The sequence below is a fragment of the Equus caballus genome, chromosome 26 (assembly GCF_041296265.1).
Source record: "Equus caballus isolate H_3958 breed thoroughbred chromosome 26, TB-T2T, whole genome shotgun sequence".
Lineage (NCBI taxonomy): Eukaryota > Metazoa > Chordata > Mammalia > Perissodactyla > Equidae > Equus > Equus caballus.
In genome coordinates, this window is record NC_091709.1 from 9,744,300 (window position 1) to 9,769,933 (window position 25,634).

The window sequence follows — 25,634 nt, forward strand, 5'->3', positions numbered from 1 at the left end:
AATACGTGGTGATCAGAGGGATGTAACCTCAGTCCTAGAGGGTGATGGTCTCCTGTCCCATTAAATAATATAGAGTGTGTTGTGTCTATTATATAGACGTGTTCTGTATATTCATTCCATCCGCCACTTCAGCTGGCTGCCTAGCTGGTCTTGGCAGCAGGTGGGCAGTGTAGAAGATACATCAAATACCTATCATGGCATTGTTAAGACTGTTGAATAACTTTTGTAATGAAAGGATCACCATTGTCAGACTGCAAATGGTCCAGAGTCTCAAACACATAATAGAGATTAATTTCAAGGGCCACAATGGTGTGACTGGAGTCAGCTTTGGAATCAGCTATTAACAGCCTCGATAAGGACATCAGGGGACTGATGCAATCAGTCTGTAAGGATTGGGTGGGGGCCAAGTCTCATGCAACTTGGTTCCCCCCTCCTCGAGACAATAGGTCAACTTTTGGCAAGAGTTTGGCATGCAGTGATAGCCTCCACCTCAGACACATAGAATCCTTTCCTTTGAGCCTAGTTCATGACAGAGGGTCAGTGCTATATCCGGTATAGGGATAAATCCATGCAGTGATTGTGGCAATTTAGTCAGTGTAGGCCCAGTCAGGGGTGTGATTCCAATTGGCCTCATCAGAGAATGGACTTTTATCATGGCCACTTAAACAAGTGACCCAGATAGTTTAATTAGTAACCTCGATTTGTTTTCATACTTCATGGCCCCAAGGAAAGTTGTCTTTAATCTAACAGTCTGTAGTCTTCATATGGCTGACCAAAGCTCTAGGCCTTTTCCAACAGCTCAAGAGTCAGTGAAAATATAACAAAATTCATCAAGGGGATTCTTTGTCTGAGTTATGAGAATGGTTTGAGATCTGCCTATTGAGTAAAACACCCACAGTCCTTTTCAGTTTGACACAGCTGGTCCTGAGGCTGAACCTGCAGAAGCCCTGTATACCGCATCAGGTTTCAGTTTAGCAGAGCCATCGGTAAACCAGGCCCAGGCATTCTGGGAATCTCAGTGGCATGAGGACTCATTGAGTAGGCAGCTTTGCGTCAGACAATGGAGTGGGGAATAAAGTGTCCCTCATGGGTACAGCTGCCACTTTCTCACGTAAAGGCAAAATGTTCCTGGGACCAGGATGAATATGCTATTTTCATTTGACAAGTGAGTGTTGTTGAACACACCTCATCTTGTTAGTCATAGGCTTTGAGTTGACACGTCCTCAAATGAAGTGTTATGTTGGAGATTCAGGAGGCCCTTCTGGGTAAGGTGTTCAGTTTCAGACAAAGCCCAATAGCATGCTAATAGTTATTAATAAAAATGCTATATTCAGTAACTGTGTCAGGGTAACAATGATTCCAAAACCCTAAAGTAGACCTCCAAGGAGAGACTACCTCCCACGGCTAGGAACATCAATAGGCAAAACTATCAGTGATAGAAATTTGTAGCTCAAAAGGGTTATTGGAATTGTGAAATCCAAAGGCAAAGGGCATGTTCTAATCTGCTGGAAAGTTTCCAAAGAGCCTTTCATTTGGATCTGACAAGAAATTTTCACATATTGAGGTATATGGGGTAGTTATTCTCATTTAAGCATCAAGCCACCTGAACTAAATCAGCCTGACTTATGGCCTGTCAGACATACATTGTACATCTGCTTTAACCATTAAAGATACGGATGCATTAAAAATTATCTCAAAGTAAAGGAATGCACTCTTTGAAGATAAGAATGCATTCTTCCCCTACTATGATGCCAGTATCAGTACTCCCGAAGATCAGTTTTCTTTCCCAGGCATCAGGGTCACATTGACCTGCTAATTTGTAACTAAATATCTCTTTGAATATGTATGCTGGACATGCTTGATATATGTTCTTTGCTCTAAAAAGGTATAAAACTGTCCTGAAACCCATGCTTCTCTGGAATACCTTCTTCCTTTATGGAGACTGCCTTCCTGGGCTAGTCCTCAGCTGGGCTCATGTAAAATTCACCTTATCTCTCTTATCTATAAAATGGTTATTAGTTCTTTGAGTCAACATTTCTTGGCATAGTCAGCAGGATTTCAGAGAAACCCACCTGAGACCACCTGGAATCTACTTTGAACTGGCACTCGGGACCAGCATGAGTCCATTGAGCTCCTCCAGCTTCACTGTACACTTCAGGTGCCTTGATGAGTTCTCCTGAAATCCAGACCTCCTTATTTAACTTGTAGGTCCTGACTTTACTTCAGCTGTTTCACTAGGTGTCTTAAGGGGGTATTGGTACATACCCTAGGTAAGAGGAACCTGGAGAATTTTCCTAGGCCAGGGGAGACTGGGGGAACTTTGGAGAGATCAGGGCTGGTCTTTTTAATTTGGCTTTAAGTTGGAGAAAATTATGTCTATAAAAAAATTATGTCTACAAGTTGATAGTAAAATGAGAGACTGAACTTGAGTCAGCACTGATGTCCAAGTGGTTAAGTCAGTGTACCCTACTTTGGCAGCCCAGGTTAGGTTCCTGGGCGTGGAACCATACCACTCGTCTGTCAGTAACCATGCTGTGGTGGTGGCTCACATAGAAGAACTAGAAGGACTTACAATTAGAATATACAACTATGTATTGAGGCTTTGGGGAGGGTGAAAAAAAGAGAGAGAGGAACATTTGCAACAGATGTCAGCTCAGGGGGAGTCTTTCCAAGCAAAAAAAAAAATAAGAGAGAGAGACTGAACTCATTCAGCTCTTAAGAGAAAGGACACTGGCTCCTTCTAGTCAAAAGGCATTCTCAAGTGACTGAGAACCTAGTGGAAGTGTCTGAGGTGGATCTTCATGACATGCAGTGGTCCCATAGTGAATTCAATTGTGATGGTTCACTTTAAGTAATTGAAGGCTTATTCAGGGATGCAAACATGAGTATTGGCTATCCAGTGCTCTGAGCTGCCATGATAATTTTAGACAATTGGCAGGGGAACTGAGACATGTAAGAGAGTGTTCATGGCCTTTTAGGAAGTGACACAAAAAGCACACTTCTGACCCTCTACACTGTCCTTAGAAATTGTTCAGACTTTATAGTAAAACAAAACTAAAAGAAAATGGGAAATCATGCTTCTAAAGCAGACCAGCTCCTGAACGGGCAGCCTCCCTCTGGAACTCCAGCCGGCTTCATGTACAATATGCATGGAGGTGATACTTGCAATTGCTTAAGAAAGTGAGAAAATTTTACAGAGGATAACTTGAGTCTTAAATGGTCAAAATGCGGAATGTTGAATTTACCCAAATTAGTTTATCTGCATGCACAATTGGAAAAAGCTATCTATAAAATCAAACAAACAGAATGGGAAGCATATTTTAAGTGGTATTTAGAAGATTCAAAGCATGGTAATGATAAAATGACATCTTTATAGGAAAATAAAAATTATTAAAAAATATTGCTAAATTGAAGAAAAGTTCAGAAGCTGCCCTGCCTCCTCCACCTCTTCTTCACCTTCCCTTCCTTCTCCTCCTCCAGCACTTTTGTATCTTCTCTTTTCTGAACTTTCATACCCCGACTTGTCTACTTTATCTCTTCCTCCTCCTTCATCTCCAAAGGAGAAACTAACTGAATCCCAAGGAACTAATTACTGAAAGTCCTAAAACCATTGCAGCTCCCTTTAAGAGAAACCTACTAGGATGAGCATGCACTTGATGTATACTCCTTGGACTAGAACTGAACTTAAAAATTTAGCTAAGGACTTTCCAGATTCTTTACTAGACCCTTTAGGGTTTGCTCAAGAGTTTGAACTGTTGTAACATATGGACCAGGATACTCACTTACATCAGTGTGTGAATTTGCTACTCCTGAAAGTGAAGCTAAGGAAAGGCTAAAGGAGGCAAATTGGAAAGCATCCATGGAAGATTTTCACAAACACGAGCCTGAAGACCTTCAGAAACTATGCTGCTCATAGTTTACACCAAGCCATTCCTAATATTTTTCCTAAGAAAATAGATGATTAGACAAAGACCCATCAATGTAAACAAAAACGTGGAGAAACTATCTTTGACTATTTTGAAAGGTATGAAAAAACCTTCAAGCAGATCTCCAGGATTGCTCCTAGAAGTTTTCAGCACCATCAAAATGATCCAATTTTAAATTCAATCTTTTTGGGAGGATTAGATGAGTAATTGACAACACTAATTTTAAGACATGAATTGGACTGGGCTGCATTGTGCACTAGTGCACTTGTCACTATTGTAGATAAACTTTCTAAAACTCTACAAAAGAAAGAAAAGTAAAGAGCCACTAAAGTTATGAATGTACAATTACAACAGGCTATTGGTCCGATAAAGATACTCTTTTCCAAATCTGACCAAAGACGGAATCACCACTTTTTACTATTGCAAAAAATTGGTCATTTCAAACAAGATTGCCAGAAACTTAAATGGGATCAAGAATATGACAAACTTAAAAAGGAATAGGAGTTCTCCAAGGATTATAGGAGGGCATTTCCCCTCCTCCTTATCAATACCTTAGGGGTGATTGAAATAACTACTGGAGGGGAAAATTTGAAGGCCCTTGTAGATAGTAGGACTATATTATCTGTTCTTAACTCTACCCTTATTCATTGCTCTTTCCCTCAGAGTAAGCAATCAATTCAAATGGTAAACGTTTCTGATTTACCAATGCAAGTTTTTAAATCAGAGCCAATAACCTTTCAATTAAGAATCATGATAGGGGGCTGGCCCCGTGGCCGAGTGGTTAAGTTCGCGCGCTCCGCTGCAGGCGGCCCAGTGTTTCGTTAGTTCGAATCCTGGGCGCGGACATGGCACTGCTCATCAGACCACGCTGAGGCAGCGTCCCACATGCCACAACTAGAAGAACCCACAACGAAGAATACACAACTATGTACCGGGGGGCTTTGGGGAGAAAAAGGAAAAAATAAAAAAATCTTTAAAAAAAAAAAAAAAAAAAAAGAATCATGATAGAGAAACATGTGTTTCTCCTAGTAAAATGTGCCCCAGTTCATTTGATAAGATGAGACCTTTTAGAAGCATACAGTGAAATGCTTCTAGAATTAAAAAATTTGGATGCTGACCAAAATTTAGCTACTGAAAATTGATGGTTATAAAATCAGTGGCTCAAGCAGACCAAGAGAAAATTGATGACCTGTTATTACAAGTGTCTAAAGAATTATGGTCTTCGTCCTCCCATATTGGAAAAATTAAATCAGCTGCTCCTAATAAGGTGATTGTTGACAACTTTAAGCCTTTATAAAATATTCAATAATATTCACTTAAGCCAGAGGCATTAAATGAAATTTTTTCAGGAATTTATTGAGAAGGGACTTATAATTCCTTGAACTAATCTTTGAAATACACCTGTCTTACCAGTAAGAAAGCCAACCTGGAAAGGATGGAGATTTGGTCAAGATCTGAGAGCTGTAAATAATATTGTGATTCCTCACCAACCTGTGGTCCCAAATCCACACAGACTGCTCTCAGCTATTTCAGCTGATAGCTGCTATTTTTCAGTAACTGATTTTCAGAGCCTTTTTTAGTATTCCAGTAGAAAAAGAAAGTCAGTGTCCTTTTGCTTTTATGTGGGAAGATCACCAATCTAGCTGGACAGTCATGACACAGGACTATACAGAAAGTCCTGCTTACTTTTCTCAAATACTTAAGGCTGATTTAGCTAATGCATATTTTTATAATGGCTCTACTTTAATTCACTATGTAGATAACTTGCTTTTATGCTCCAAGGCTGAATTAAACCCCCAAAAGGACACCATCTGTCTATTACAACAAGTAAAGGACATAGGTGGCAGACGTCCAAAGATAAATTCTAATTTTGTTTGGCTGTTGTAAAATATCCGGGGCACCTAACATCGAAGGATGGGCTATTGATTGACTCCAAAAGCGTTAAAGGAATTTTGGCTTTTTGTCTCCCACAAACAAAAAAAACAATTGTGGGGATTTATAGGACAGACTGGATATTGCAGGAGTTGGATGCCTAACTTTTTGCTCATTGCTCAACATTTTTATATGCTGCTTTAGTCTGACCAGCCTGATTTGATTGAATAGATATCAGAAGGAGAAAAAACCATAAGTGCCGTAAAGTCCATCTTGGCTCAGGCCCCAGCTTTAGGTCACCCTAATTCCAACTTGCCATTTTCCCTCATTGTGCTTGAAGACAAAGGAAATGCTTTAGGTGTATTAACTCAAAAACATGATGACCAGCATCAACCTAGGGGATATTATAGTCAGCACTTAGTTTTGGGAGCAAAAGGACTTCCACCATGCATGAGGACTGTTTCAGCAACAGCTCTTTTGTGTAAGGCTACTGAAGAAATGGTAACATGATCTCCTTTAACTATTTATGTCCACACTCAGCTGAATCTCTTCTAAATTCTCATCACACTCAGCACTATTCTGAAAGCTTATTAGCCTTTTATGAAATACTGTTTCTTTCTGCACCTAATATTACCTTAGCTTAATGTAAAACCTTAATCCTGCAAACTTGCTTCCAGCATCACAGGAGGGAAATGACCACGACTGCATTTTATTAGCAGATTATCTTTTCACTCCTAGGAATGAACTACAAGAGACTCCTATTGATAATGCTGATCTAATTGGGCTTACATATGGATCCTATTTAAAGGATTTGTATGGACGTTACCAGGATGGATATGCAACAACATCCACAGTGGACATAATTAAAAGCTCTTATTTATCGGGAATAAAATCAGCACAGCAGGCTGAATGAGTTGCCTTAACTCAAGCTTGTCAACTAGCTAGGAATCAAGTAGCTAATGTTTATACTGACAGTCATTATGTCTTTGGAGTGGTGCATGACTTTGGAATGCTATGGAAATAAGGAGAGTTCTTAACTTCTTCAAGACAACCTGTAAAAAATGGAAAAGACAGTTACAGAATTGTTAAATGTTATACAACTACAAAAATAATTAGCAATTAGAGATCTCATCAAGTTGGCAGTGTAAGCAGATGCTGAACTCATCTCCTCCCATGAACACAACCAGGTTACAACTATTTTTGGAAAAATTACCCTGGATAGAAAACTGAAAACTGTATAAAAAGAACCCCCACAACAAGGGACAGTCCTGACTAAGGCAGAAGAGGCACAAATTCCTTCTGGAGAGAAAAAATACACCTTCACGAGCAGTGGACTTTCTCAGCTGGCCAGGCAGGAGCAACTCTAAGGTAAGCAGCCCTCCTTGGAGGAGTGAGGTCCGGAGCAGGGCTAATACTGCTATAAGCATCCTTCAAACTCAGCACAACTGAGACGAAGGTCTTACTATCTGGCTTTGCTGGCTATTAACTTCAGTGGGGATACGCCCAGAAAAGCTATCAGAGGAAAGCAAAAAAGACCAGGGTCTTAAAGGGCCCACACGCAAACTCACCCATCTCAGCAACCTAAAATCACCAGAGAGAAGTGTGACAGTCCTTTGGTGAAAAAAGACTCACCTGGTAGGCTCTGGGTGCATCTTGGTGAGAGGAGAGACCTCTCCAGAGACTGAGACATTGATGGCAGCTATTGTTGTGACTTATTCCAGGTGTGCTGACACGGACCCCAGCATATGCCATTGAAATTCTTCCCCTGGCCTGTTAGCCCAGGGGTCTGCCACACCGAATAGAGCACAGATTTAATCCAGTTCAGCCAGGGCAGGCAATCCGACCTAGGGACCAGCCCCACCCAATAGCAAGCTCTCACACTATGCTGCTTGTCAGGCCTGCATTGACTGGGTGCCTTGATCATTTATGGGCAGGCGAGTGTGTCCACCTCTATGGGGAAAGCCTGTGTGAGGACCAGGTGAACTGTGGGGGGCATTGGTGGAGAGGTGGGGGCCTCTGCAGTGGGGCATCGGGGTATGCTCCAGGGAGTTGGGAAGTGTGCATGGACCAGGACTGTGTTGATGGTGTGTGTGGTGCTGTGGAGGGTGAGGTTTATCAGCAGCAGAAGACCTGTGCTTCACAAATAGCCATGAAAGGATCAGCCCCACCTTCCAAAACCTGAAACAATTGAGTGCTTCCATGCTTAGGGCCAGCCCCACTCAGCTGCACTCCTAACAGAACTTACAACAGCCTTGTAGGCCTGAGGCCTATAGCAACAGTAAGCCTCTGATGCTAGCAAGCAGCTACACTGGATACCTACCCAATTAAGAGGAAAACTGCAACAGGAGCATGCTGTTAGACCTTGTAGCCAATGGTGCTGAGGATCCCCAAACTGAATTTACAAACAACTGGTGAGGGAAGGAAAGACTAGACTCCCTGGGTACCTGCATTAAGAGCAACCCTGCTACAGCAGAAGGACAGAAGTAGCCCACAAAGGAGTCACTCCTGGATCATTTGGACCAGTGACAAGAGGGAAGCACACTGTTAGGCTTCAAAAGGCATCTCTTACATAAGGTCACTTCTCCAAGATCAGGAGACATAGCTGGCTCACCTAATATATAGAAATAAGTACAAAGAAAGAGGCATAATGAGGAGACAAAGGAATACATTCCAAGCAAGGGAACAAGACAAAACCCCAGAAAATTTAGAAAAAGGACTAAATGAAAGAGAAATAAGTGATCTAACTGACAAAGTGTTCAAACAAAAACTCGTAACGATGCTCACAGATATTGGCAGAAAACTGGATGAACACAGTGAGCTCATCAACAAAGCAGTGGAAAATATAAAAAAGAACCAATCAGAAATGAAGAATACAATACTGGAAATGAAAAGTTCACTAAAGGGAGTCAATAGCAGAGTAAATGATACACAAGAATGGATCAGAGAGCTAGACAAAAGACTAGAGGAAATTACCCAAGTTGAACAGAAAAAAGAAAAAAGAATTAAACATAATGAGAGCAGTCTAAGGGAACTCTGGGACAATATCAAGCACACCATCATTTGTATTATATGTGTCCCAGAAGGAGAAGAGAGAGACAAAGAGGAAGAAAATTTATTTGAATAAATAATAGATGAAAATTTTCCTAACCTGAGGAAGGAAACAGACATCCAAGTACAGGAAGCACAGAGAGCTCCAAACAAGATAAGCCCAAAGAGGCCCACACAAAGACACATTATAATTAAAATATCCAAAATTAAGGATAAATAGAAAATTCTAAAAGCAGCAAGAAAAAGGCAACAAGTGACACAGAAAGGAAAGCCCAAAAGGCAATCAGCAGACTTCTCAGCCGAAACCCTATAGGCAAGAAGAGAATGGCATGGCATAGTTAAAGTGCTAAAATGAAAAAAACCTACAGCCAAGAATACTCCATCCATCAAGGTTGTCATTCAGATTGGAAGGAGAGATAAAGAGCTTCCAAGACAAGTAAAAATTACAGGAGTTTATCACCACAAAACCAGTTCAACAAAAAATAGTGAAAGGTCTTTAATTGGGAAAGCCATGACCACAAATAGATATAAAAAAATTATCACAAAACCAGGCTATAAGATCACTGGTAAAGGTAAAAGTATAGTAAAGGTAGCAGATCAACAGCCAGTGAAAATGATATGAAGGTTAAAAGACAAAAGTACTAAAATTGTCTATTTCAATGATAAGATGGTAATGGATAGACCCACACAAAACAAGAGATTAGATGTGATTTGAAAAACATAAAATGTGGGAGGAGGGGAGTGAAAAACTAGAGATTTTAGAAAGAGGTCAAGCTAAAGAGTCTATCAACTCAATATAGACTGTTATATAAATAGAATATTATATAGGATAGACATGATCATCACAAATCAGAGACCTTTAATAAGTGAGCAAATAAGTAAGACAAAAGAAATCAAACATATTACTACAGAAAGCCATCAAACCACAAGGGAAGTGAGTAAGAGAAAAAGAAAGGAAGAGAGAAGAACTACTAAAACAGCCAGAAAAAAGTAACAAAATGGCAATAAATACATATTTATCAATAGCTGCTTCAAATGTCAATAGAATAAATGCTCCAATCAAAAGGCAAAGGGTGGCAAATTGGATAAAAAAACAATACCCATATATATGGTGCATACAAGAGACTGACTTCAGACCTAAAGATACTCACAAACTGAAAGTGAAAGGATGGAAAAAGATATTCCATGCAAATGGCAAAGAAAAGAAAATGGGGTAGTAATATTTATATCAGACAAAATAGATTTGAAAACAAAACCTGTAACAAGAGATAAAGATGGGCACTACATAACAATAAAGGGAACAATCAAACAAGAAAATAGAACATTTGTAAATATCTATGCACCCAACATAGGAGCACCTCAATATATTAAGCAATTATTAACAAACATAAAAGGAGAAATAGACAGTAACATAATAATAGTAGGGGACTTTAACACTCCACTTACACCAAAGAATAGATCATCCAAGCAGAAGATCAAGAAGGAAACAGTGGCTTTAAATGACACATTAGACCAGGTGGACTTAGTAGACATATAGCGAACATTCCATCCAAAAATCACAGAATGCACATTCTTTTCAAATGCCCATGGAACATTCTCCAGGATGGATCACATATTAGGCCACAAAACAAGTCTCAATAAATTTAAGAAGATTGAAATAATACCATGCATCTTTTCTGACCATAAAGGTATCAAACTGGAAATCAACCACAGGAAGAAAACCAGAAAAGCCACAAAAATGTGGAGATTAAACAAAATGCTACTGAACAACGATTGGGTCAATGAAGAAATCAAAGAAATAAAAAAATTCCCGGAGACAAATGAAAATAAAAACATGACATCCCAAAATCTGTGGGATACAGCAAAAGCAGTTCTAAGAGGGAAGTTTATAGCAATACAGGCCTACCTCAACAAAGAAGAAAAATCCCAAATAGACACTCTAAAAGTGCATCTAAAGGTACCAGAAAAAGGACAACAAACAAGGCTCAAAATCAGCAGAAGGAAGGAAATAATAAAAATCAGAGCAGCAATAAATGAAATAGAGACAAAAAAATAGAAAAAGTTAATGAAACCAAGAGCTTGTTCTTTGAAAAGATAAACAAAATTGACAAACCCTTAGCTAGACTCACCAAGAAAAAAAGAGAGAAGGCTCAAATAAATAAAATCAGAAATGAAAGAGGAGGGATTACAATGGACACCTCAGAAATACAAAAGATTATAAGAGAATACTATGAAAAGCTATACGCCAACAAATTGGATAATCTAGAAGAAATGGATAAATTCTTAGAATTATACAACCTTCCAAAACTGGACCAAGAAGAAGCAGAAAATTTGAATAGACCAATCACCAGTAAGGAGATTGAAACAGCAATCAAAAACCTCCCAAAAAATAAAAGTCCAGGACCAGATGGATTCCCTGGTGAATTCTACCAAACATTCAAAGAAGATTTAATATCTATCCTTCTCAAACTCTTCCAAAAAATTGAAGAGGAGAGGCGGTTTCCTAACTCCTTCTACGAAGCCAACATTACCCTGATACCAAAACCAGACAAGGACAACACAAGAAAAGAAAATTACAGGCCAATATCACTGATGAACATGGATGCAAAAATCCTCAACAAAATACTAGCAAATTGAATACAACAATACGTTAAAAAGATCATACATCATGATCAAGTGGGTTTCATTTTAGGGACACAGGGATGGTTCAACATCCGCAAATCTATCAATGTGATACACCATGTTAACAAAATGAAGAATAAAAATCACATGATCATCTCAATAGATGCAGAGAAAGCATTTGACAAGATGCAGCATCCACTTATGATAAAAACTCTAAATAAAATGGGCATAGAAGGAAAATACCTCAACATAATAAAGGCCATATATGACAAACCCACAGCAAATATCATTCTCAATGGAGAAAAACTGAAAGCTATCCCTCTAAGAACAGGAACCAGACAACGATGCCCACTGTCACCACTCTTATTTAACATAGTATTGGAAGTCTTAGCCAGAGCAGTCAAGAAAAAGAAATAAAAGAGATCCACATTGGAAAAGAAGAAGTGAAACTGTCACTCTTTGCAGATGACATGATTTTATATTTAGAAAACCTTAAAGAGTCCACTGAAAAATGTTTAGAAATAATAAAGGATTACAGTCAAGTTGTGGGATACAAAATCAATGTACAAAAATCGGTTACATTTCTATACACTAACAATGAAGTAGCAGAAAGAGAAATTAGGAATACAATCCCATTTACAATTGCAACAAAAAGAATGAAATACCTAGGAATAAACTTAACCAAAAAGGTGAAAGATCTGTACATTGCAAACTATAAAACATTGTTGAAAGAAATCGCAGAAGACACAAAGAAATGGAAAGATATTCTGTGCTCTTGGATTGGAAGAATTAACATCGTTAAAATGTCCATGCTTCCTAAAGCAATCTATAGATTCACTGCAATCCGTATCAAAGTTCCAAGAACGTTTTTCACAGAAATAGAACAAAGAATCCTAAACTTTATATGGAACAACAAAAGACCACGAATAGCCAAAGGATTCCTGAGAAAAAAGAACAAAGCTGGAGGTATCACACTCGCTGATTTCAAATTATACTACAAAGCCATAGTAACCAAAACAACATGGTACTGGCACAAAAACAGACACACAGATCAATGGAACAAAATTGAGAGCCCGTAAGTAAACCCACACATTGATGGATAGCTAATGTTCGACAAGGGAGCCAAGAGCATACGATGGAGAAAGAAGAGTCTCTTCAATAAATGGTGTTGGGAAAACTGGACAGCCACATGCAAAAGAATGAAAGTAGACCATTCCCTTACACCATGCACAAAAATTAACTCAAAATGGATTAAAGACTTGAATGTAAGACCAGAAACCATGAGACTTCTAGAAGAAAACATAGGCAGTACGCTCTTTGACATTGGTCTGAGCAGCATATTTTCAAGTCCCATGTCTGACCGGGCAAGGGAAACAATAGAAAAAATGAATAAATGGTACTACATCAAACTAAAAAGCTTCTGCATAGCAAAGGAAACCATCAACAAAATGAAAAGACAACCTAACAATTGGGAGAAGGTATTTGCAAACCATATATCTGATAAGGGGTTAATATCTAAAATATACAAAGAACTAATACAGCTCAACAACAAAAAAAACAACAATCCAATTAGAAAATGGGCAAAATATCTGAACAGAGATTTCTCCAAAGAAGATATACGGATGGCCAACAGGCATAGGAAACCATGCTCAACATCATTAGCTATCAGGGACATACAAATCAAAACTACAATGAGGTATCACCTCATTCCGGTCAGAATGGCTATAATTAACAAGACAGGAAACAACAAATGTTACAGAGGACGTGGAGAGAAGGGAACACTTGTTCACTGCTGGTGGGAGTGCAAACTGGTGCAGCCACTATGGAAAGCAGTTTGGAGTATCCTCAGAAAATTAAGGATAGATCTACCATATGATCCAGCTATCCCACTGCTGGGTATTTGTCCAAAGAACTTGAAAACACAAAGGCATAAAGATACTTGCACCCCCTATGTTCATTGCAGCATTATTCACAATAGCGAAGACTTGGAAGCAACCTAGCTGCCCATCAAGGGACAAATGGATAAAGAAGATGTGGTATTTATACACGATGGACTACTACTCAGCCATAAGAAATGACGAAATCCGGCCATTTGTGACAACATGGATGGACCTTGAGGGTATTATGCTGAGTGAAATAAGTCAGAGGGAGAAAGTCAAATTCCATATGATCTCACTCATAAGTAGAAGATAAAAACAATGAGAAGCAAACACATAACCTTGGAGATTGGACTGGTGGTTACCATAGGGAACCACCTATGGGTGGGAGGGCATAAGGAGTGAATAGGCTCACATGTGAGGGGGTGGACTTAATTAGTTTTTGGGTGGTAAACATGATGTAATCTACACAGAATTCAAAATATATTATGATGTACATCCGAAAATAAATAAAAAAAGATTTAGATTTACAGACAAGTTAAAAAAATAAATAAATAATATATTCTAAAAATTAAAAAAAAAGAAATTTTCACATATTGAGGTATCTGGTGTAGCTATTCTTGTTTAAGTGTCATTTAACCTGAACTAAATCAGCCTGATTTATGGCCTCGCAGACATAAATTGTACATCTGCTTTAACCTTTAAAGATAAGGGTGCATTAAACGTTATCTCAAAGTAAAGGAATGCACTCTTTGAAGATAAGAATGCACACTTCCCCTACTATGATGCCAGTATCAGTACTCCCAAGGATTTTTCCTTTCCTAGACATCAGGGTCATCTTGACCTGCTATTCTGTAACTAAATATCTCTTTGAATAGGTATCCTGGATATTTTGATGCATGTTTTTTGTTCTAAAAAGGTATAAAACCGTACTGAAAACCATACTTCTCTGGAACACTTTCTTCCTTTGTGGAGACTGACTTCCCGGGCTAGTCCTCAACATGGCTCAAGTAAAATTCAGCTTATCTCTCTTATCTATAGAATGGTCACTGGTTATTTGTGTTGACAGATCCAATTTAAATCAAGCTGATTTGTAGGTCTGTCAATTAAAAGGGTCAAGTAGAAATTTCAAGTGGGGCACATACAGCCTCCAATACCCAGAGTTCAAGGATACGTTAGGCCCCTCTTGGGTGGAAGGGGGCGTTGCCAAAGATAGCAGACCTTAACTGCTGAAGGAATTGATGGTTGTGAATACCCAAATAGTTCCAAGGCCCTAAATTTTATCAGTGTTTATCTGCCACCCCTGATGGCAGAGGTATTAAGTGATTGATGAATTAGGCAGCATACTATATAGCTACTAGAAGGGTGCACCAAGGCGTTGTACAAAATGTATAGGAAGGAGGGTGGGGCAAGGAAGTCATCAGCAAAAGGAACGAGAGGGCTGTTTGGGGCCAGGACACCTTATTTGGGGGGTGAGGGGAAGGGAACTGATATGGATTTTATCTTGCAGATTACCTTGCTAGTGCAACTCAGGAAGTTTCAGGTTGTTTAAAGATCACATTCTTGGGAAGGATGAAACTGTAGTTAAGTCTTGGTTTGCTGTTGTAGGAACCATTTTAGGTCTGTTATTTATTTTTTGTTTTTTGATGTGTCTCATATTGAATTTTGTAAGGCCAGCCCGGAGGCCAAGTGGTTAAGATCTTGCACTCTGCTTTGGTGGCCCAGGGTTCGCCGGTTCAGATCCTGGGTGTGGACAATGCTCATCAACCCATGCTGTGGCAGCACCCCACACGGAAGAACTAGAATGACCTACAACTCGGACATACAAGTATGTGCTGGGGCATTTTTTTTAAAATTAGAGTAAAATCTTTAAAATATGCGTTAATTTTGATCTCCCCGTTTTCTTCTCTTGGTAGTTCAACAACAGTATGTATAAATGTTAGCTGTTCCACATGAGTCTTGTTCCAAGTTTTATCCAGTTAAATCAACTAATATTCAATTATTTTTATTTTAGTTTAGTTTCTTTACCCCTTTTATTACCCAATAAATTAATCTCATTTAGAAATCTCCATTCTAGATAGTGATTATTTAGTTCATTGTTAATATCATGTTAACATCTTAGCCAATCAAGCATCACATTTTGAAATCATTTCTACTAAATCTAGATATTTTCTGCCTGTCTGTATATATTGTATACAAAATCACTGTCATACTTGATAAATAATGGACATATAATTTTATTCTTTCAATAACTTCAAGCCTTCAAATTGATATTCTGTTTTGGAATTCTCTTGTAATTATTCTATACTATGAGTTGCTGTTTATTCAGCCTTCTTTTCGTTCTAATAATTGCCCACGTTCATTTTTGTATGTCAGTGATATGCTTCATGTTGTTGTAATCAAGAATGATTAAATGAAATTACGGGGTTTTCATCTGACCTGTTCAAGTTTTGAATTTGATGAGACACTTTTGTCTCATTTTCGTAAGAAATTAAATCTTCATTAAGTTAATCATTTGCAGGGTCCCTTATGCTCAATTTAGGTTGGGTGTGCTTAAATAAAATCTACTCTCCTTCATTTTTTCGGCTTTTAAAAAATGTAAACAGACTACCTCTCTGAAGACTTCCCTCATTTTTCAGCTTTTTTTTAGCTCCACTTTTATGTAGTCTGTCATGACTCCAATTTGAATTCATTTTCAATCATCTAGTAAAACATAACTGTTTTCAAAGTGTGAGAAATTAAGTATATTTTAATACAAATCTATTAAAAGTAAAATTACTTTCACATTTGTTTTCAAAAAAGTTTTTTCTTGAAATTAAAATGCAAAATATAATTTATAATAACCTTAAACAATTTAGTTTAAGATTATTTTAATAAAGCTGAAATGTTTAATTTAATCTTTTTGAATATTTAATTAAGTCCCATTAAATGTTTTCCTAAAATAAAACTCTTTACAAGTGTAGTATTTAATGCACATCTGATATCAAGATGAAGTATTAAAATCATGGTAAGTCTAGATCTACATAAATACAAATTTAAGAGTAATAAGACTTGTTTAATATAGTAAATTCATCTCAGCTACCTTCTGCAACTATTGGGGTTCTATCTGCTGATAGGAAATTGTTTGCTATGTGAGGATCTTTTGCGTTCATGTTGAAGGAAGGAGCTTACTAGTAATTAGACTTTTGCTTTCACTTAAGCACTCCTGCCTCTCACATCTGCCTCTCACTCTCAGCTTCTGTGTCTGGTGAGGCAGTCACACAATCCACAGCCTTCCTGGCAGTTGGGTGTAATCACCTTTTGTTTAGGAGGAGGCAGGGTAAGAGAGTTTTAGAAGTTTTTTCCTGGGGCCTGAACAGTTTTCAGTTGTGAGAACTAGTGTTTAGTGTTATAAGGCCTGCTATCAGCATTGAGTGTTGAATTCTGTGAGGCACAATCCGTGTTTTCTTTAATAAATAATGTATATGACATGTGGGACTCTTAAAAGGTTAGGACCCAGGCGGAGAATCTGTCTTGCCCAGCTCTAAGGCCAATACTGAGGAAAATACTGAATTATATTTTTTCTAAAATATCGATGAATAAATTGACCTTTTTATTTTGCCTTTCTTATTTGTTTATCAGTTTAATATTAACCATACCAAAGAGAACATCTTTATACTTTTCAAGAATTTATATTCAGAGAAATAGAAAAGAATCATTTCAAAGAGTGAGAAGTTAAGTACATACAGATGGATTATCAAATCTGACTTTTCTTTCCTCATTTCAAAGAAAAATCCTTGCAAATTTTGGCTAACATGAAATGTTTTTAGTATGTTTTATTAAGTTAAATTGTATTACTATGTTCAATTCAGTTGAATAAAAGTTCAATAAAATTTAGTCAAAAATATTCTGGGATGTGCTTGTTCTTTTCTGGTTGGTATTGGTTGTGCAAGTACAAATCAGCTTTGATATGAAAGGTAATCAAGAAATTCTGTAAAAGCAAAAAATTTTACAGTTTTAATTGGCAGCTGTTATTCAAATTGACCTGGCAAGTTGCACATATAGAAACTAGCCCAGGTAGAAATATGAATGGCAAAAGTGCAAAGTAAGCTTTATCGATTACGTGAATTAGAGATGGCTATTGTAAATTCTTCAAGAAACAAAGGGAAAAAGTATAGACAAGGGATAATAAGGTAATACTGTAGAAATAAAGATTGCATTTAAGAAAATCATGAGAAATGGGACCAGGGTTAAGAATGATGTTTATAGGCTAGTATTGTTAAAAAATAATAGTATCAAAGGATAAGCCCACTGCTCAATAACCAAAACAAACACACAAAGCTGAATTTATTGCTCACTTAAGTAAGGGATAGTATGGGAGCCTGGCATAGTCTTTTCAAACAAAGCAAGGAATTAATCTCGTCTTGTACAGAGGTTAGGGAGAAGCACAGTGCTCAGGAATTGTAAGCTTTAGAAGTGTGGTTACTCAGAAGAGAAGGTGGTGATCGGCTGCTTTCGGACTCAGGTTTACTGGAGCATGTCTGGTGCAGGTCGATTAAATTGTTTCAAGAGGTCTTCGGGTGGCTGTCTGTAGTCCTAGGAAAAGATTAATTGTTCCATCTCCATGTTAACAAATAACTACCACAACCAGTCTTAAACCTATTTTATCATTATTTTTTAAGAAATAACTTATTTATCAGTGACTGGGAAAATTTCTGGGCTAATTTTTCCAGGATAAAGATTTTTGTGTAAAGATGTATTCCAAATATTTCATAATAACAAAAACCCAAAGTTTTTATTTTTTGATTAGACTTGAGTAAGTGCAGTAAAAAATCCACAGATCTCAGGACTTGTAACATTGAGAAGGGAATATAGAGAAGAAATTAAGAAATATACCCTTTGTTGAGGGGCTGGCCCCGCGGCCGAGTAGTTAAGTGCGTGCACTCTGCTGCAGGCAGCCCGGTGTTTCGTTGGTTCGAATCCTGGGCGTGGACATGGCACTGCTCATCAAACCACGATGAGGCAGTGTCCCACATACCACAACTAGAAGAACCCACAAGGAAGAATATACAACTATGTACCAGGGGGCTTTGGGGAGAAAAAGGAAAAAATAGAATCTTAAAAAAAAAAGAAATATACCCTTTGTTGATATGAGAGGAGAAATTTTGTTATTTATTTAACCTAAGATGCATTTTTATCACAGAGAAGTGAGTCCCTGTATCACTGATTTCCCTTTCACAACCCAAAAATTTCAAGGCTGTTTTAAGAAATAAAAAACAGTTTTGAGAAGTGTGAATTGAGGATATCATTAACGCAAAAACCACAGGACAGTGACCTTTATTGCTCCTACAATAGCTTAAGGGTCTTTTAAAAGAAATCTTCTAAGGAGGTTGTTTTGATTTGAGTATTAGCAGATATATAGTGATATATTCATAATTATCTATGGCAAGGAAACAATCTATGTTCTTTCATAGTCTGTCTTTTGTTTATTCTGATTGCAGAAGTGATTTGTTTGTTTTATTCTATCTTCATTTTATTGATGTCTTTACCGTCATGTATCATTCTAAAGAAATTTATATTAGTATCAATATTTAACCATTTGCTAATTTATTTATACGACCTGGTGAAGTTGGTCACTATAGTTTTTGCACAAATTTACTATTTGTCTTGATTTGAGAAATTTTAGTAGATAATTCAGACAATTTTCCTAAGATGCATATAAGACAATAAAATGTTTTGACATTTTTTTCCAGAGTCTTCAACAGGTTTTCAAAAGTAAGGTACTCTAAAATTTGCTGGGTTACATGTCTGGTATAAAACGAGCTCTCTATTCATGAAATATGTGGTATATTAGAAATAGGTCTCTTATAATAAAAGAGGTTTTATCAATATTCTCTTCTTCACTCATTTGACTCACAGAGTATGGGTGGTCCACAACCTGCCCATGAAAAGTTTGGTCATTGTCCCCTGTTCCTGGAGGCTAACCCCCAAGCCCCTGGAATAGCCCGTCTATTAAGAGTGTCTTTGTTTACTTGGGGTCTTGGGCCATGCCAGATAGTCTATGTCAAGTGTGTCATTATTGGGGAGGTTTTGGACCATGCAGCAGCAAATGGACCTCTGGAGGGGCTGGAGACTTAGGGCAGCCACGTGGGCAGTCAGCAGTGCTTACGTAATAAACCCCCAATAAGATCCCTGGACAGCAATGCTCAGGGGATCTTTCCCCGGCTGAAAGTCTCTGTATGTGTTGTCACGCATCATTGCTGGGACAAGTAAGCACTGTCCACATGCCTCCACTAGGAGAGGACAACTGGAAGCTCACACTTGAAACTCTCTTGGCCCCTGCCCTACGCACCTCTTCCCTCCGCTGATTTTAATCTGAATCCTTTCACTGTGACAAACAATAACTGAGTGTATAATGGCTTTTCTCAATTATACGAGTCTTTTTAGCAAATCATTTAACCCAAGGGGTTGTGGATCTGTGAACGACATGGTCTATTCTCAACTTTTGATGTTTTCCTAACTAAGGAGTAACTGTAGTTAAAAATCCCCCAAAGATCCAACACCCATTTATGATAAAAACCCTCAATAAAATGGGTATAGAAGGAAAGTACCTCCACATAATAAAGGCCATATATGACAGACCCACAGCCAACATCATACTCAACGGACAAAAACTGAAAGCCATCCCTCTGAGGACAGGAACAAGACAAGGGTGCCCACTTTCACCACTCCTATTCAACATAGTACTGGAGGTGTTGGCCAGAGCAATTCGGCAGGAAAAAGAAATAAAAGGAATCCAAATAGGTAATGAAGAGGTAAAACTCTCGCTGTTTGCAGACGATATGATCTTATATATAGAAAACCCCAAAGAATCCATAGGAAAACTATTAGAAATAATCAACAACTACAGCAAAGTAGCAGGGTATAAAATCAACATACATAAATCAGTAGCATTTCTATACAGTAACAATGAACTAACAGAAAAAGAACTCAAGAACTCAATCCCATTCACAATTGCAACGAAAAGAATAAAATACCTTAGGACAAACTTAACCAAGGAAGTGAAGGATCTATACAATGAAAACTACAAGACTTTCTTGAAAGAAATTGACAACGACATAAAGAGATGGAAAGACATTCCATGCACATGGATTGGAAGAATAAACATAGTTAAAATGTCCATACTACCTAAAGCAATCTACAGATTCAATGCTATCCCAATCAGAATCCCAAGAACATTCTTTACAGAAATTGAACAAAGAATCCTAAAATTCACATGGGGCAACAAAAGACCGCAAATTGCTAAAGCAATCCTGAGCAAGAAAAACAAAGCCGGCGGAATCACAATCCCCGATTTCAAAACATACTACATAGCTACAGTGATCAAAACAGCATGGTACTGGTACAAAAACAGGTCCACAGATCAATGGAACAGAATTGAAAGCCCAGAAATAAAACCACACATCTATGGACAGATAATCTTCGACAAAGGAGCAGAGGGCCTACAATGGAGAAAAGAAAGTCTCTTCAACAAATGGTACTGGGAAAACTGGACAGCCACATACAAAAGATTGAAAATTGACCATTCTTTTACAGAATTCACAAAAATAAACTCAAAATGGATCAAAGACCTAAAGATTAGGCCTGAAACAATAAGTCTTCTAGAAGAGAATATAGGCAGTACACTCTTTGACATCAGTTTTAAAAGAATCTTTTCGGACACTATAACTCCTCAGTTGAGGAAACAATAGAAAGAATAAACAAATGGGACTTCATCAGACTAAAGAGCTTCTTCAAGGCAAGGGAAAACAAGATTGAAACAAAAAAACAGCTCACTAATTGGGAAAAAATATTTACAAGCCACTTATCCGACAAAGGATTAATCTCCATAATATACAAAGAACTCACACGGCTTAACAACAAAAAACCAAACAACCCGATCAAAAAATGGGCAGAGGACATGAACAGACATTTCTCAAAAGAAGATATAAATATGGCCAATAGACACATGAAAAGATGTTCACCATCGCTAATCATCAGGGAAATGCAAATCAAAACTACACTAAGATATCACCTTACACCCGTTAAATTGGCAAAAACATCCAAAACCAAGAGCGACAAATGTTGGAGAGGTTGTGGAGAAAAAGGAACCCTCATACACTGTTGGTGGGAATGCAAACTGGTACAGCCACTATGGAAAACAGTATGGAGATTTCTCAAAAAGTTAAAAATAGAAATACCCTATGACCCAGCCATCCCATTACTGGGTATCTATCCTAAGAACCTGAAATCAGAAATCCCAAGAGTCCCTTGCACCCCTATGTTCATCGCAGCATTATTTACAATAGCCAAGATGTGGAACCAACCTACATGCCCAGAAACTGATGATTGGATAAAGAAGATATGGTATGTACACACAATGGAATACTACTCAGCCATAAAAAAAGACCAAATTGGCCCATTCGCAGCAACGTGGATGGACCTCGAGGGTATTATGTTAAGCGAAATAAGCCAGTCAGAGAAAGACGAACTCTATATGACTCCACTCATAGGTGGAATTTAGTATATTGATATGGAGATCTGATCGGTGGTTACCAGGGAAAAGGGGGGGTGGGGGGAGGGCACAGAGGGGGAAGTGGTGTACCCAAAACATGACTAACAAAAATGTACAACTGAAATCTCACAAGGTTGTAATCTATCATAACATTAATAAAAAAAAAAACAATATAAAAAAAAAATACCACAAACTGGCTGGCTTAAAACAATGGATATTTATTCTCTCACAGTTCTGGGGGCTACAAGTCCAAAGCCAAGGTGTCAGTGATTGGTTCCTTCTGCAGGCTCTGAGAAAGAATCTGTTCCAAGCCTCTCTCTCAGCTTCTGGTGGTTGCTGGCCATCCTTGGCATGTTTTGGCTGTAGATGCATTATTCTCATGTATGGCTCCTTCTTCACACAGGCTTCTCCCTCTGTGTGTCTCTGTATCCAAATCTCTCTCCTCCTGTAAGGACACTAGTCATTGGGTTAGGGCCTATCCCAGTCCAGTATGACCTCATTTTAACTTGATTACATCTGCAAAGACCCTATTGCCAAATAAGGTCACGTTTACAGGTTTCTGGTGAACATGGATTTTTGGAGGACACTATTCAATCCAGTACATCTCCCAAAGTCTTCTGATTTTAGTAATGAGTTTAGCATGAATTATCTATGAATAATTCAGCCCTGAAGGAAGCCATAGTTAAAGAATCAGTGAGTCATTGGATATTAATGACAGTTTTTAGACTAAGGTCTATTCTTTTCTTCATAGTCTCTTTATGACATAATATTCAGCAATTATTTAATATTCATTGCTTTAGTAAATAATAAAAAAGGTCAATTCAATGGAAAACATGTGACTTCTTAATGCAATTCACTATATATTAGTAAAGCCCAACTCTCAAATCAGGAGCAAACCTATCCAAGTTGGAAGAACTTATTTCAATGTCAGAGATAGCCTAGAGAAGGACTGAGCCTTTTCAGTGGCAAACTCACAAATCTCACTTTCTGAAACTACTACAAATGTTGTGCTAAAACTGTGTTTCACATTTACCCCAAACTGTAACGTGTTTCTATATCTACTTCCAGGGACACCGTACAACTAAGTGAATAAACTCCGATAGTTGTTTTCAACTATTTGAATCATGCTACAATTGTGCATTGATTACTTATGTTTACCCCTTTCACTGTACTTTTGAGAATACTCAAAAATGCATTCTTCATTGAGTAATGAGAAGAGATCTTATGGTTATCACTCTAAGAATGAATCTCAATATTGTTTGATGGAGAGATACAAATTAAATGTAAATTACTGGTAAAAAAATGTTAGAAGAGTTGCCTTGGCCTTACCAAAACTGCCTTAGTAATACAATATTGCTGTCTGATTCTAGTAAGGAATATTACTAAGGCACATTAGGCTAAAAATATAGTCATGTGTTGCTTAACGACAGAGGTAGGTTGTGAGGAATGCATCATTAGGCTATTTTGTCATTGTACGAACACCACAGAGTGTACTTTCACAAACCTACATGGGATAGCCTACTACACATCTAGGCTATATGCTACTAATCTTATGGGACCCCTGTCATATATGCAGTCCATCATTGACCTAACTTTGTTACGTGGAGTGTGACTGTATTTTGAAAGTGTAAGGCAATTACAGAAATAATATAAAACCAACACCATAAAGGAAAGTAAAAAGTAAACCTGAATTCAGTGCTTTAGATACAAGCCACTAACAAACTGAGCATTTTGAAGCACTTAGAAAAGTAATAATTTTTAAAGTAACAAAAATTTATATGTACCTTTTAATAATAGTATGGCTTCTTTTTTGTACTGTATTGTACATCCATATACACATACGATGGCCCTTCTCCTTTTCCCAAACTATTCTTGCTCATGAGTCTTAAATCTTTTAGGAGAAACAGGATTATTCATTCTGTATATCAACCAGATAATTTCTTACATCATTACTATCAACGAAGAAAATTAATGCAGTCTCAGAGAGATGGAGATTGCAGATCCAATGTCTGTGCATCAATGAAAGGTCTATTGATATGGACATCCATAGTTAAACTAAACATCAACGTGTTCAAAAGCAAACTTCAGCTAGATTGAATAGGTTAAGCCAGGAATGTGGATGTGTTAATTAATATTAATAACATAGATATCTTACCTCACTACTTAAATTTTTGTTTAAGGTAAATATTTAACACTAAGCGCACAAACAAATTGAAAGTGTAACCTACTAAAATTCCTACACATGAGAAAATGTCTTAAAAATACTTAGTTCATTACTGATCAAACTTTTACACACTAGGTGTTAAAGAAGCCACTGTACTCCTGAGAATTACATCTCTCATGTTTTCTGCATAGTTTTAAGAGTTTTTCGAATCTTACTTCTCATCACTGTTTCAAAAGATACTAGTTTCATGACGAAGTGACTGGCCCTGGGCCCTGAATCCCGGGCTCTTCCTCACTCTCCCCAGGATGAGCGTCTCCACTCCTGAACTCCACCCCAGGAAGTGACGGTGAGAAAGGCAGGTGATCTGAGTTTGACTGCTAGCTATATCACTGTTTTCTGTGTGCACTTGATAACTGCTCTTGCCCTCTCTGGGCTTACATCTCCTCAACTGGCATAAAAGGGCCATAAAGGGGGCATATAATCTACCTGTCCCCAGCCATTCTCACTGCACTATTCAGAATCCAAGACACCGGGGGTATGTGGCTGTTGGAGGAGGTCCTCGACAGAGGCTGCTCACTGCTCTCCTCTGTCCTTGCAGTGTGTGTACTGCTGACCTTCCCTGCACTAGAGGCTGCCTCAGGGGCACAGCCCTGGGAGAGCAAGGTGTTGTTGAGACCACCCAGACTTTGTTACATGACTGACCCCAGTTAAGTCCTCCATGTAAACTTTTAAGGTTCTGGTGGGCAGATGAGGAGATCTGTTTGTCCTGCAGCTGCCCAGAACAAGCCTCGTGAGGAAGTTCCCTTTACTTGTTAAAGCTGCCACCTGCCAGTCTGGAGCGGTCTGCCTCTGTCTTTGGTCTCTCCTTGCCTTCCATGTATGGGGACCAGCTTACCAACCAACAGAGGCATAGACAAATGAGCCAACAGGTACCTAGTGGCCCAGGATCACATGAAAGACTTGATTTATTTTAAAAACTACGCTTGCAATCAAAATTATAAGGAACATTTATAATAAAATATGTTTTAAAAAAATTCTTCTCTCACACTGACTAGCAATTTAGCTTTTAAAATGTCTGAAAATAAAGTATTTCTGAGCCCAAGATTAGTGTTCGGCCCCGCAAATTAAACATACTTTCTCTCACTACTGATTTTCGTTATAAGCCTATATGAGGGTTTATTTTTTGACGTGCTCTGAGGCTATAATCCTATGGGTACAATGTATTTATATTGTTTTGTAATGACTAAAACCTAAACTAGGATTTTCTACTTAGAATTCTGGTTTTATGATAACTGAGCTGTTTTGAAGTTTGTGTTTAAAACAAATGATTTAGGTTCAACACAATTGAAAACGCTGTATATGATTCTGGTATTTTTTTATTGATTTATTTCATTGAGGTCACTTTGGTTTACAACATTACATAAATTTCAAGCTTACATCACTTTATTTTGACTTCTGTATAGACCACATTGTGTTTACCACAAAAAGTCTAGACTCCATCTGTCACTATACCTATCTGCTACTTACTCCTTTTGCTCTCCCACCTTCCTCTCCGGTAATCACCAATCTATTCTCTGTATTTGTGTTTGTTT